Source organism: Schistocerca gregaria, chromosome 2 (genome assembly GCF_023897955.1).
Source record: "Schistocerca gregaria isolate iqSchGreg1 chromosome 2, iqSchGreg1.2, whole genome shotgun sequence".
Classification (NCBI taxonomy): domain Eukaryota; kingdom Metazoa; phylum Arthropoda; class Insecta; order Orthoptera; family Acrididae; genus Schistocerca; species Schistocerca gregaria.
Genome location: NC_064921.1, coordinates 897,097,003 through 897,111,223, shown reverse-complemented (window position 1 = coordinate 897,111,223; position 14,221 = coordinate 897,097,003).

Here is a 14,221-nt window from a genome sequence, read left to right as displayed (position 1 = left end):
CAAACTGACGTGATGTGCGGCTGATACCGGCAGCGGTTCGAGTCCTCCTTCGGGCATGGGCGTGTGCGTTTGTCCTTACGATAATTTAGGTTAAGTAGTGTGTAAGCTTAGGGACTGATGACCTTAGCAGTTAAGTCCCATAAGATTTCATACACATTTGATTTGACGTGAGGTATACTACATAAGAAACATTATTTCTGCATGAACCGTTACTTCATCCATAAAATTCCAAGAGGCTAGCAGTAACCCAACTTCATCTTAACCTAATATCTCTGCTCTAAACCTTTCTGTCGTCCTAGTAGCGAGCGGCAAGGGCTGACAATACAACGTTCCCATTCACGTCAGATACCAGAATAGCGAATCAATGGCACATTCACATACGTAATAAAAGAAATATCATACACGTTCCAAAAACGACGGACTTTGAGAACTACGTTACATATTATTATGACAGGACTTCGAAAACTCTGTAACAAATTATTATGATAAGTAACTTTTATGGAATGCTGCACTTAGTGATGCAAATAGAGGCATTACTTTTCAACACAGTCACTAAGTACTCTTTTCTGGTAAATAACAGTTTGGACGTTGTGCCATCCGTGCAGTTTCTCGACTATAAAAATCTGCTCCTTGGCAACCGAGCCATTAGAGAACTGATGTATGAACATCCTTATCTTTGGAAACTCTGGAATTTGTGCGATTTATTTCCTCAGCTGTGGTCGATGTCAAAGGCATTCCTTCTCGAGCACCACCATTCACATCTGTGTGGACTTGCTCAAACCTTTGGAAGCATTACACCATGGATGCACGCGTCGTTGTATTTAGTCGAAACACCCCCAGAATTTCAAGGTGAATTTATGTGCAATTTAGTCTTATTTCCCAGAAGAATCGTACTGTCACGCCTACTTAAACTTTTGAGACATTTTCCGTTGCCGAACCAGATCACTTCCACACTACGGTGCACGTGTTAACTGTAGCACAGTAGGACTATGTCTACAGCAAGCCCTGAGCATGTACTGCCTTCTGACAATGCGCCAAACTTGCTTCACGATGTTCTTACAGTGTGACAACATGTGTAACATACTTTCGATGTCCCCTCGTATGTACTACCGTCATGCCCTCTATGCATAATGTTGTAGGATGTCCTTCTCATCCATGATAATCAACTTTCATAAGAAAGATTTTTGGGAGAAAGTTTTGGACTCTACAGTGTGGCTACAGGATGAGGACACACTTCATCTACTCTTAGACCATCTGAACTTTATTCATGAGAGCTTCCAGATCATCATGGAACTGGAAAAAAAGACGAATGTCTTGATTTACCGTAAAACAGACGGAACACTTGGAAATGGTGTCTTTCGCAAACCGATACATTCGAATAGCCGTATGTACCAGTAAGCGGACAGCTGCCATAATCCTCTACAGAGCAAAGCATATTAAAACTACCTGTACAAAGCTCACACCTGATAGCCTTAAGGTAGTTCTACACAAGGAACTCGAACATCTCAAAAATGATTCTTTAAAAATAATGGATATCCATCATGGTAGATTTGAAAGGTTTTGTAATTCAAACGGTAGGTGAGTATTCCACCTCAAGAAACTGAAGAAGAAAGATTAGAATCCGTGTCCTTTGCACCATTCGTAGATGATCTGTGCTCTGCTATAGGTCGTATCCTCTACAACCATAAAATCTGCGAACGTCAAAAGTTAGCCATTCTCGTGACGTTCGTGAATTTATTTATATATTTGCACGTTAGTTCCATCAGAATAAACTGAGGAGCAAATCTCTAAACTCATGGAACATGTCAGCTCATGAAATTAAAATATAAAAGTAATAAGAGATAATAAAATGACTATGAACCCAAATAAATCGAGCCATGGAGTTAAGTAAACGCAATCAACAATATAGCATAACAATCAGCCTAATTTATCAAGGAACTCCTCAACTCTTCAGTTTCGGTATGAAAGCGCGCGGTTTATGGCTAAGATTTTTGAATTCCTGTGGTAGCTTATTGAAAATGGTCCCAGTGATGTACTGCACACCTTTCTTCACAAGAATTAAGGAAGTGCGATCCTAATGCAGACTGGATTTCTGCCTAGTACTGACTGAGTAAAAGCTGTTATTCTTGGGAATAAGTTCGTGTTGTTAACAAGAAACGTCAATAAAGAATACATATACTGAGAGGGCAATGCCAAAATACCCAACTTACTGAACAGGGGTCGAAAAGAGGTCTACGAACTTACGACATTTAATGCCTCAACTGCCTGTTACTATCGTTTTTGAATGGGAAGAGTTACCCGAAAATACAATTCCATACGAAATAAGCGAATGACAAGGAGCAAAGTTGACTAATTATCATTTACTGCAGATGCCGTTCTAATATCAAAAACGGCAATATTAAAGTCTTTCAACAAGATAATGAACGTGGGCTTGCCACGACAGTTTACTATATATTTGAACGCTATAAATCTGAACTCTTCAGTATCACTAATCAAATGCCCATTCTGTGAAACGTCTGGTTTTTTTGAATTGTGTGTTAGGAACTGTAAAAACTGACTCTTAGCATGATTTAGCGTTAGTTTATTTTCTGCAAGCCATGAACTATGTCACGTACTGGACTATTTAAAACAGGTTCAGTGTTATTACCAAACTAGTGTCATCAGCAAATAAGAATATTTTAGAATTACCTTGAATACTAGAGGGCATATCATTTATATCAATAAAAAGTGGCCCCAACACTGATTCATGGGACACCGTCCATTTAACAGTACCCAACTCACACCCGATATCACATCTATTCTCAACACTGTGAATAATGACCTTTTGCTGTGAAGGTGTACTTGATTCTACGAAAATTATTTTGTACATTTATTAAATTTTATAGGTGTCTATTCTTTCCTACAAAAATTTTCATTTCCTCCTAAACGTAAGCGAAGGGCCTTTATCTGCGGTGTGGATAATTTTCATTTTATCTTGAGTCTCAGCTAAAGTATGGATTGTCGTTTTCAAATTTTCACACCATTCTGTATGGTTGGAATTTAAATAGAAATGTTCTTTATAAAGTATTTTAAAGGCCTTTCGTGTTTAGCGAAAGTACGTGGCCTGACTATTTTTGCAGTTTTTATATACTCCTGGATTACTGTATTTGTGCTTATAAACATTCTTTTTGTGTTTTTATGCATGTCCAGGGGAACTGCTTGCTTTAAATGTCAAGTTAACGTTTTGTCTTAGGAAACACCTCGCAGTACGATGCACTAAAGGACATTTATCTGTGTGTGTGTGTGTGTGTGTGTGTGTGTGTGTGTGTGTGTGTGTGTGTGTGTGTGAAAGAGAGAGAGAGAGAGAGAGAGAGAGAGAGAGAGAGACAGACAGAGACAGAGAGTGTAATACACTTAATATGTGAGTTTAATATGCTTAACTTAATAGGTTTTAAAGGAGTATAAATTTGCTAAAGAACTGTCCGTCACTGATGATCAGACCACAGATGTATTATATGCCTTTGTGTGGTATCATACATGTGACAAGAGACAGCTGTCTGTCCGTATTATGAAGAACTGGCGTCACTGAGATATTGTTAGTACTTGCGCTTTTGAGGAGGAGGAGATTAGTGTTTAACGTCCCGTCGACAACGAGGTCATTAGAGACGGAGTGCAAGCTCGGGTGAGAGAAGGATGGGTAAGGAAATCGGCCGTGCCCTTTCAAAGGAACCATCCCGGCATTTGCCTGAAGCGATTTAGGGAAATCACGGAAAACCTAAATCAGGATGGCCGGAGACAGGATTGAACCGTCGTCCTCCCGAATGCGAGTCCAGTGTGCTAACCACTGCGCCACCTCGCTCGGTTTTGCCCTTCTGAGAAAATGTTTCTAATGAACCGCCTTTGATTCTCTTTTTCCCCATTCAGTTTGTTATTATATTTGTAGTAGCACTTCAAAATGAGGACACCTAGAAACAGACTAGTGGTGCTTCGTAAAGTACTCATTTAAAGCGACAGTCTGTTGAAATTACGCATATACTTAAATTTATAGAGGCTGTGGCGCCACGCAGGAAAACGTCAACTTGCTGAATACCTCAATAACAATTATTAGAGTAGCCGGAACTTTCACTTCAAAAAGCCGGAGAGTACTCGAATAATTTCATCTCTGTCCTCATGAAAACTAGACAGAGCATGGCTAAATTCTGTTCGAAACCACAACCGTTGTTTTCGGGTAACAAATATAGCGAAGATTTCACTTACACTTAAACACGGTTAGCGGATATCATCGTATAACCGTAGATGGATTCACGGGGCTTATTTTGTTAGACATCAATAATTTCATAATATCATTATGTAATGCTATAGGTTACAAGGAATCATTCTACATTCATCTCAGTGACAATTCACATGTTACAATATTCCTACTGAAATATTTGTATTACATTAATGAAAAGTCACGAACTATGTCTGTTCGCTGTATACTTGTACAGAAATGCGAGCATCTCTCGCAGCGTCAGCTCCAGACTTACCGCTAAAAGAAAACTGATGTTTTATCAGATTCTGTTTCTTGTGGTTAAATCCGATCGCCAGCGATAAATTTCCTTACCTTCACTCATGTTTGTGCAGCATATAAAACACTCGTGCAGTATACTAAACACCTCTTAAGCTCGTCAGCATCGTCATACATCTGATCGAATACAGTTACTCAGTTCTTCTTCCTCTCTACACTCTGTCGATATGGCCTTCCTTCTGCCGCAAACAGTCCACTTGTAGATAATGTGGCCGGTTTGTCAGATTTGTTCATTATTTGTAGGAGGGGACAAGAGACGAGAATCGTGTGTGGGCCATATATCTGCGATGGCCATCACGCACTGGGAATCTCACAGATGTTGGAGGGGCTGGCGAGCACCTTGCATAAGGGTTTTATGTTTGGGAACGCTGCCGCTGTGTCTCAGATTTATGATCACCTTTATGCGTTTCTCAGTCTTTTGATGGTGGCCTCGGAGAATATGTGCCTCCATATATCTCAGATAAGGCTGTTTTATAGGCTTCGCAGCCGTTAAATGCTTCAACAATACATAATTTCTAGCCGGAACAGATATCTGCATCGTCACTCTTCCACAAATCACTTATGTGGCCCTTTTATTTCTTGTTACGTCCTTTGTTGCACTCATCGTTTATAGCGGAGCTGTCTTCAGTCGCTTCAAAATTAGTTACTCCGCCAACCTGACATTGAGAACGAGGACACAAAACACGTATTACGCCTACATAATTCAACTTAAACGTAATGTATGATATTTGGACTACATATATCTCCTTTATCCTCTGAATAAGGGACAAAGTTTTTATTTTTCAGGTTTCGGGGTGTTACAGTTTAGACCTAGTGTCCACGTACGTCTGTTAGGCAACAATCACTTTTAATTACATGTGGTGTTATGATGTGATAAACAAAAGATTTCAGCGTTGCCTAATCTTCTGAAACAAAATATGCTCAATAGACACCATTTACCAAAATAGAGGAGTTTACACGTAATAAGCGAGTGTGTTTTCATTCCTTCACTCTCTTTTTCTCTCTCTATACGTATCTCTTTCTGTCTTTTTGTACATACCGATACATCACTAGAGTAACAACTGTACAATTGTAAAAATTTTTCACTTATACTCATGCCCATTCCACATCCATTAATTCGCAATTGCAGTTTATGTCTTTGTTTATATATAAAATAATTTCGATATTTGTTACAAAATTCATTCTGTTCTACTCTTCCTGTACACACCCTACATGTAACCATACGAGATTCTTTCTGTTTCATGCATCTTTTCCATACCATTCTTCTACTCGTGGGAAGGTCTTTGGTGAAACACATTCAACGTCACACTGTGTATTAGAATTCAGAGCATCATATCTGTTATTATACACAGCTTATTATATGCTATTATTATATACTGTTTTTAATAATAATAGTAGATGATTCGAATGCTGATGTAGGAGCAGTGTGTCATTATGAGCCCGGTCGCAACAACGACGTATGGTAAGTACCAGTAAGTGCGTAGTAATTTTGAGCATTAAATAGTAAACAAATGCTTTTCTTAAGTAGCTCAGATTTTATTGAAAACTGAAAAAAAGGAAATTTGTTTGTTGTTTTCAGTTTCGTGATGAGCGCAAAAACTAGATGGCAGCCTGAAACATATCTTGTAAAAGAACTTCTTTAATCTTATCATGAGATAATTACTCTGCAGGAGAACCATGGAATGGAAAACTAATACAATGTAATCTATCAGAGAACTAACATTGACAGATTGTGTACACGAAAAATGTTAATTGTAGCTTATAAATCTCTTTAGAAATATTCTTGAACAAAACTTGAGAAGCGAAGATTTCCTCCTCTTGAATTCCTTTCAGTTGTCTTTTGCGAAACGATCCAAAGTATGTGTATTGCTATTTATGTATTATATCACTTACAGAATAACAATTATTGTACCAATTTTCTGTCAAATGTGTCTGTAAACGTTCTTAGAATACTTTTTGCGAAAAAACATTAATTATGTTCTATGAGTTTCGTGCTTCAGGAAGATATATCAAGATTGTACACTCATCGAGAGCAGAACGATCGAAAGCTTAATTTGTTGTGTCATTTGAGTATCAAGTATATCTTTGAGTCATCAGTATTCCGACTGGTTTCATGCGGCCAACCATGAATTCCTCTCCTGCGCCGAACTTTTAATTCAGAGTAGCACTTGCACCCTACATCAGATATATGCTGGATGTATTCTCATCTCTGCCTTTCTCTACAGTTTTTATCCCCTGCAGCTCCCTATAGTACCACTGTTTGATGTCTTACTACCATTCTGTCGCTTGTTCTTACCAGTTTTCCCATATACTATTTTCCTCGCGGATTCCCGGGAGGACCTGCTCATTTCTTACCCTATCAGTCTACCTAGTTTTTCAACATTCTCCTGTATCACCACATCTCAAATATTCCGGTTTTCCCACAGTATGTGTTTCACTACTGTATAGTGCTGTGTTCCAAATCTACATTCTCAGAAATTTCTTCTTCAGTTTAATACCTATGTATGATACTAACAAACTTATCTTGGCCAGAAATTCCTCTTTCTACGGCGCTAGTCTGCTTTTTATGTCTTTCGTGCTTCAGCCGTCATCGGTTATTCTGCTTCCAAGGTAGCAGAATGCCTTAGCTTTGTCTACTTTTTAATCCCCTTGATGATTTCTTGGTCTTCTCATTCCAGCTTCTTCTCATTACTTTCGACTTTCTTCCATTTACTCTCATTCCATATCCTGTACTCATCAGACCGTTCATTCCATTTAACCCATCCAGTTGGTGACGTTAGCAAGATTTGAGGATGAATCAGAGAATCCTGATATCACTGGACATAGGCTCAGACCAAGACGGCAAAGCCTTTACACAACATTTAATTCTAATTCACTATTCAAAGCAGGTAAATGGAAACGTCTGGCCAATTCACTAACACAATACAATATAGTACTGGCAGCAGTACAGGAAACCAGATTCACGGATAATTGTACCTGCGGATCCCAATAATACAGAATCCTCAGAGGATGAGTGGGTCAGCTGGTAATGAAGAACGTACCGCACTTAGGTACAAAATCTGTAATCAGTCACAAAATATTGGATTTAGTGACTGACGTCACCACTCAAAGCAGTCCTGTATCCATCCTCTCCCTCAAATGTGGTAACAAGGGCTACAATGTAGTCAATGTACATGGGGGACTATTTTACCTGCGGTACGTACTACTCAAGAGTATTTCATCATCATTTAACCTTATAGTAGAGCTGCAAGGGCTCTGGAAAAATTACGGCTGTCGCGTCGCTTTGTTTTCAGCCGATTACACTTCCACCACAGCAAGGCCTTTTCGGTTGATGTTACAAGGCTGTATCAGTCAATCATTCAGACTGTTGCCCTGCAGCTACTGAAAAGACTTGTGTTCCTGTTGAGAAACCACACGTTTGGAGTCTGAACGGATACGCCTCCATTGTGGTTGCACCTGTGGTACAGCCGTCTGCATCGCTGAGTCACTCAGTCTATCCTACCAACGGCTAGGTCCATGGTTCATGGGAGGTAGATGTGGATATTACACTTGTCGTAATAAATTTCTGGCACTGATACTGTTGAAATTCCTGTAAAGCATACATCTCTTATGAAGAATGTTTTGGCAGGTTTTTAAGCAAGTTACAGCGTCTGGTGAGTCTTGACTCCCACACTACACGTTGAAGATTCGTTGAGGACAGAGAACAGAGATCCATTACAGAGAACCATGTGTTCATATATCAGTTGTTTTCCTTGGATTATGGGTCTTTGGGTATGATAATTTTTTCAGTTCTTAGTTTTTGAGCGGGACTGTTGCTGCGTCTGAGAATCTTCAGCTAATGTTGTTGGGCTGTCCTTCCTTTCCATAAGGTATTCAGCGATTGTAGAAAGACAACTGTTACTTTTTCTGTGCTCTTTGTATATTATATTGAAGTTTCTACTTGTCTGTCCTATATAAACTGATTTATAATCTTGGCATGTCAGTTAGTATATACCAGATGTGTTGTGTTTGCCTGCCCTTCTGTTGGTTGCTCCTACTTTTCTCTGTATTGAGTTGTCTGTACTGTAGGCTATTTTATACCTTGTTTTTTGAATACCTTGCCTATTCTATGGGCTGCCTTGTTGCTGTAATTGGAAGTGTACCACTTGTTTGTGGTTATGGGTGTTAGTGTGTGCGCACGTGTGTGTCTGTGTGTCTTTATGTTGTGTGTCTGTGTTTGTAAGTTGGTGACAGGTTTTGGGTTCAAATGGTTCAAATGGCTCTGAGCACTATGGTCATCAGTCCCCTAGAACTTAAAACTACTTAAACCTAACTAACCTAAGGACATCACACAACACCCAGTTATCACGAGGCAGAGAAAATTCCTGACGCCGCCGGGAATCGAACCCGGGAGGGTGACAGGTTTTCTGGGAAATATTAAGAATTAAGAATTCTGTTTTGCTCAGTGTGGATCCTCTCCAAAAACAAGTCTGTTTGCATGCAAAGACTAACAGAAGAGCTCCAACCTCAAGATGAATATTTAATACATTTTTACTGCTATAGCGATGTTTTATTTCATATCCTCTCCACATCGCCCATTCTGAAACTCTTACAACCCAGATACAAAAATTTTTATAGTGGTGGAGTGTCTGATTTCCGAACAACATCTTCTCTTAATTTCTTCATTCTATATCTTTTTTTTCATTACGGATAACGCCTTTGCTCTTGACATTCAATTTCATTCCATAAATCTTATTTCATCCTAGTTTGTGCTAATGAACACACAGTCCACGTTGCAGGGTGACAAGGATTCGTCTTAATACTGCATAAATGTAGCGACACCGTCAGACGCAGAGCCCGAAGTCCGTAGTAACTTTAGACGAAAAAGGTATTGTGTTAATGAGTGAGCGCCAGTAGCAGCTGAAATGCCGGGATTAAGAAATGAGGAAACAGATACACAACGGTGTAAACAAAGAGACAGATTGCAAGATTCAAAGTCCAGACGCAGATCGCTCGTCGTCTCTCGATCGGTAAACACAGTATCCGTTACCGCTGTGGACAAATAAATCGTCACCCTCTCTCTTTTCATCTCTCCCCCGTTTCTGACGACTCCTCGGTCGTCCCGCCCAGTAGGGAGTAACAAACGCGGGAGACCGACCTGTAGATCTGAGAACTGTAATTCGTCCGGAGATAAGCGTCTCTGCAAATATTGACAGTTTGCCAATCTATTCTTGCGAGGCCGACTGGCGGGAGCATAAGGCGAGGGAGGGGGCGAGACGAGGGCGGCGGTGGAGCCGCAGAGAGGTCTGGGGGGAGACAGAGGGTGCCGGCTGGCCGCGCCGCGGCGAGCTGTCGCCGCGACAGCAGGAATCCAATATTAGAATAAAATTCGCAGCCGCCGCCGGTCCGTGTGGCGCCAGGAAATGGCGCCAGCGTCGCGTCGCAAAGGAAGAACTGCCGCCTAGCTACTTCCTGTACGCGGAGCCGGTCACAGTATGTCACTAAATACCAGAATAAACCGAATCCATTTCTCTTCAAGAAACTTCATCGCACTGTTACACAGCTTTAACAATTCTGTTTTGAACAAGCGGTTTTGGTCATGTAAACAACACTGAATACGAGTTAGAGTAAAAGTTATGTGCTCTTTTCTTTCTAGAACATACACAGCAAGACAAAAAAAGCGACGAAATACCAACTATCTAAATGAAACTGAAATCGTTACACGTTACGTACAAACAAAAAAAAATTATTACAATTGCAGAAAAACCGGATGATTTGTTCCAGAGAAAGGGCTTCACAAGTTGAGTAAGTCAGAATTCGTTAGTACATCGCTGGTCCTTACGCAAGCAATTATTCGGCTTGTCACTGACGGGACCGTGTTGCTGGATTTCCTCCTGTCGGATACCGTGCCATATTCTGTCCAACCGATGTGTTAGATCGTCAAGATTTCGAGCTGGCTGTGGGGCCCTGCCCATAACGCTCCAAACTTTCTCAGTATGGGAGAGATCCGGTGACCTCGCTGGCGAAGGTGAGGTTAGCATGCATGAAGACAAGCGGCAGAAACTCTCTCCGTGTGCGGGCTGGCATTATCTTGCTGAAAAGTAAGCCCAGAATGACGTGCCATGAAGGGCAACAAAACGGGGCGTACAGTATTGTCGATGTACTGCTGTGCTGTACGGGTGCTACGGAGGACACTTAAAGGGGTCCTGCTGTAAAAAGAAGCGTTACCCTATATGCGTGTTAGGCCATATGGCGGTCGACAGTCACGTTGGTGTCCCACAGCTGTCTGCAGCATCTTCAGACAAGTCTGTGCTCATCAATGGGCCTCAGTTCGAAGTGAGGCTAATGAAGCCGTGGCGACGGGCGCTAGTTATGTCCCACTTGCGTCGCTGATATCAAGACTCGTCTGGTCTTGGATCTCTGACTGTTCCGCCTTTAGTTTTCCGGCTTGGCGTGTGGCCGGGGTCTCTCTCAGGTAGGCGTTCGAATAGGCAACATTGTTTTGAAGGGAAGTCTTCGTCACCATCTGCGGTGCCTGGGTCTCGCCGTCCTCGCCGTTTGGCCGCACGCCGGGTGTACGGTGCAGATTAGTCGGGGCCTTTGCGTGCGAAACGGTGGTGGGTTCGTCGTCTCATGCTGGACATCTTCTCATCGCGTAACTGAAAGCGTTAAGTTACGTATGATTCCTGTTCCGATATTAACCTGTGAAGATGTGTGAGACTTGCGTGGTATCTGCCGGAGATTAGTTAAGGATAGTTCTGAATTAGGTTCCGCAGTGTCTTATTCATTGAGGCTAATGTACTGTTTATTGTGATCCAGGGCATGTAAAGTGTGTGTTATGTTAAGTGGTTAATATGGAAATTTTAGTCGGTTTAAGGACACACTGTCCAGTCTGAGCTTGGCCGACACTGCGTACGTGTCCAACAGCCGTAGAATTCAACACAATTGGCTCGGGGTTGATTTAATCACTCGCTCCAGCAGGATTTGGTATAATTATTTAATGCGGGTATTTCCTTAAGCTTACTGTAAGTAGTGTCTTAAATGTTTGCTAAATTTTTAGAAGACTGTTAATTTTCCAGGATCTCTCCGGAAGCATTTACTTTAACACTTGGGGGCGTAATTATTATTAATTATAATCTTGGCTGTGACTGTAGCTTGCACTTACTGGAATTTATTTCTGCTGCAGGGAAATTTGTTAAGACTTCTTGTGCTCCTCGGTCGGTGCTGTTTACAAATCCTTGTCAGGACTACTTATGTTGGGCCCAGTCTCCGCCAGTTTATGCGAACCTGCGCACACGTTTGGGCAGAGTTATTTTTTCCAAGCGCCGCTATGGCTTTTAATGCTGTTGTTTAAAGTTAAGTTGCAATTTTAGAATCATTTTGAGTCATTCTATTTATTAATTAAGAGATGCTACCCTTTTATAACTTTATTGCTTGTAGAAGTTATTTTGGCATTATATTAGTGGTTGAGATAACAATCGTTATTCTTATTTAATGTAAATTTTATTTATTTGCATATTTTTAGGAACACTGTAACCCTTGCTATCATTCTTGGTTTTCAACTCCGGGTTCTCCTTCTTTGGCCACCTTGTTTTAGTATAAGAAATTTTGGACTGTTGACTATTATGTGGCCGGTTCAGTTTTATTAAATTTTTATTCTCTCTTCTGCTCATGAAGTTTTGGTAATTTTATGGCTGTTTAAATTTGCCTCAAAGGTTGTATCACTAGTATCTTATCTTGCGGTCAGGCAGAGAATGATGGCGTGCAAGTTATAATTAACATTTTCTCCCATCGCTGATTGTGGTTCAGTATTCAAATTCATTGTTTAATTAAAATCTTAATTATGTTTAATGCAATTCAGCGTGTGAAAAATAAATTTATATGTTGTACCAGTAAAAAAATGGAGTAAGGTCCGAATTAAATTTTTATATTGCATTTTTCTGATTCTGTAATTTTGTAATAGTGGAAGTTGTTCTCCAGCAAAATTAAAGTTATGCAACAACCACAAGTTTGTCCATTAGTAAAGATCCCTAGCTTCCTACTTCCTTGAGTAGCTGTGTAACTTGAGCAGTAGACAGTTCGCTCATCAGTGAAGGGCAAGTCATGTCCACAATTAATGCTTATATTTTTGGTTTAAATTTCACTGAAACTTTTAAAACCGTTGTGGAACGTGGTAAAAGAATTCATTAAAAACAATAATTATCTTTTTTAAAATCTTAAAACGTAAAGTGCCGGAGTGGGTTACATCTTCTTCAGGAAACGAACATTGAGTACCCCCGAGGGGTTAACAACATTTCTGTTTATGATATTTACTTACTATAGAGAGATAATTGGTTTCACAAAAGCTATTATTCAGTATTATTCAATCATCGGCGAACAGGAAAATCAATTGCTAATGCCCAGGTAGGACTATCCCCATTCCTCGACACTTATTCAGCAATTGTCTAAGAAACTCATTCATATAATACTTAAACAGTGTGGGACTATACACAATCTTTGCCTAAAGCCCTTGGTTGCTATTATTGCCCAGGAGATTACTTTTCCTATTTTAAATCGTATCTCTAATAGGCCTACAATTTTTTAACTGCTGCAGCACATATTTTACTTATTGTGCTCCCGTTAAGATATGGATGCTGATTATTTACTGGAACGGTGCCAAATTTCCTGCTGTTTTCAGCGGTGTGGTGAATATTGTGGGCCACAGCAACACATTTTCCTTGACAGCAGACTTCGCGGTCTGCTGCGAATTGCTAGCCTTCGCTTCCTCTCCAAAACTTCATCGTAAGATTTTTTGCTGATGATTATTCCCTTTGGTTTGTTACTTTCCCAGTACAGGCCCATTGCCGTCACCGTAACGTTGCATAAGGTTTCATTCCGATAGTATAGCCTTGAAAATTTTTCTCTTTGGTGATACGTGGTTTTCCCAGTCCATACTCTGACGTTTTGTATGTAACTCATAACGGTGAACCCACGTTCCATCCCCGATGACTATATTGGTCACAAATGAATCGCCTTTCGCGCTGAATCTGTGAATAAGCTTTGGCGCATGTCAACGAATTTTACGTTTTGTTCCTCAGTACGCTGTCTTCGAACCAGTCACGCCCAAACTTTGTGGCAACTGATTTCGCTGTGGTTTATATGACTGATGGAGCAATGTCCACAGGACACGCTAGTAATTCGCCTATTCGCTACATACGTCTCTTGAATTTGCTGAAAGTTTTGGACCCTGGAGGACGTTAACGTGTGACCTGCTCGTTCTGCGTATGTCACACTCGTTCTGCCGGTTTCAAACACCACGCCACACAGGTAAACATTTTCATGATATGGCACACTCCCCGTACTGTGTCGAGACTCTACGGTGAATTTCTATCTGTTTCACCCCTTGTGACCACTGGTTCGTGTTCCTTCTTGGTGCAAGCTACTAGCAAATGGTACACTGTTATGCTGTAGCTGACAGAAAGCAACTGAAATCATTATGGGCGATTGGCACGTACAGGATCACAGTGGTACCAATTGTAAACGTAGATACGTAGAAGGTACAGTGAGAATTTTGAGAAATTTATGTGATGAACGTATAGATAATTTTAGACTATGACAAATATTTTAGGAAAATAATGTTCACTTAAGTTTTAAGCAATCGGACAGGAGTACACAGGTGACAATTCAATTGAACCGTGTATCTATACCAACGTGTCT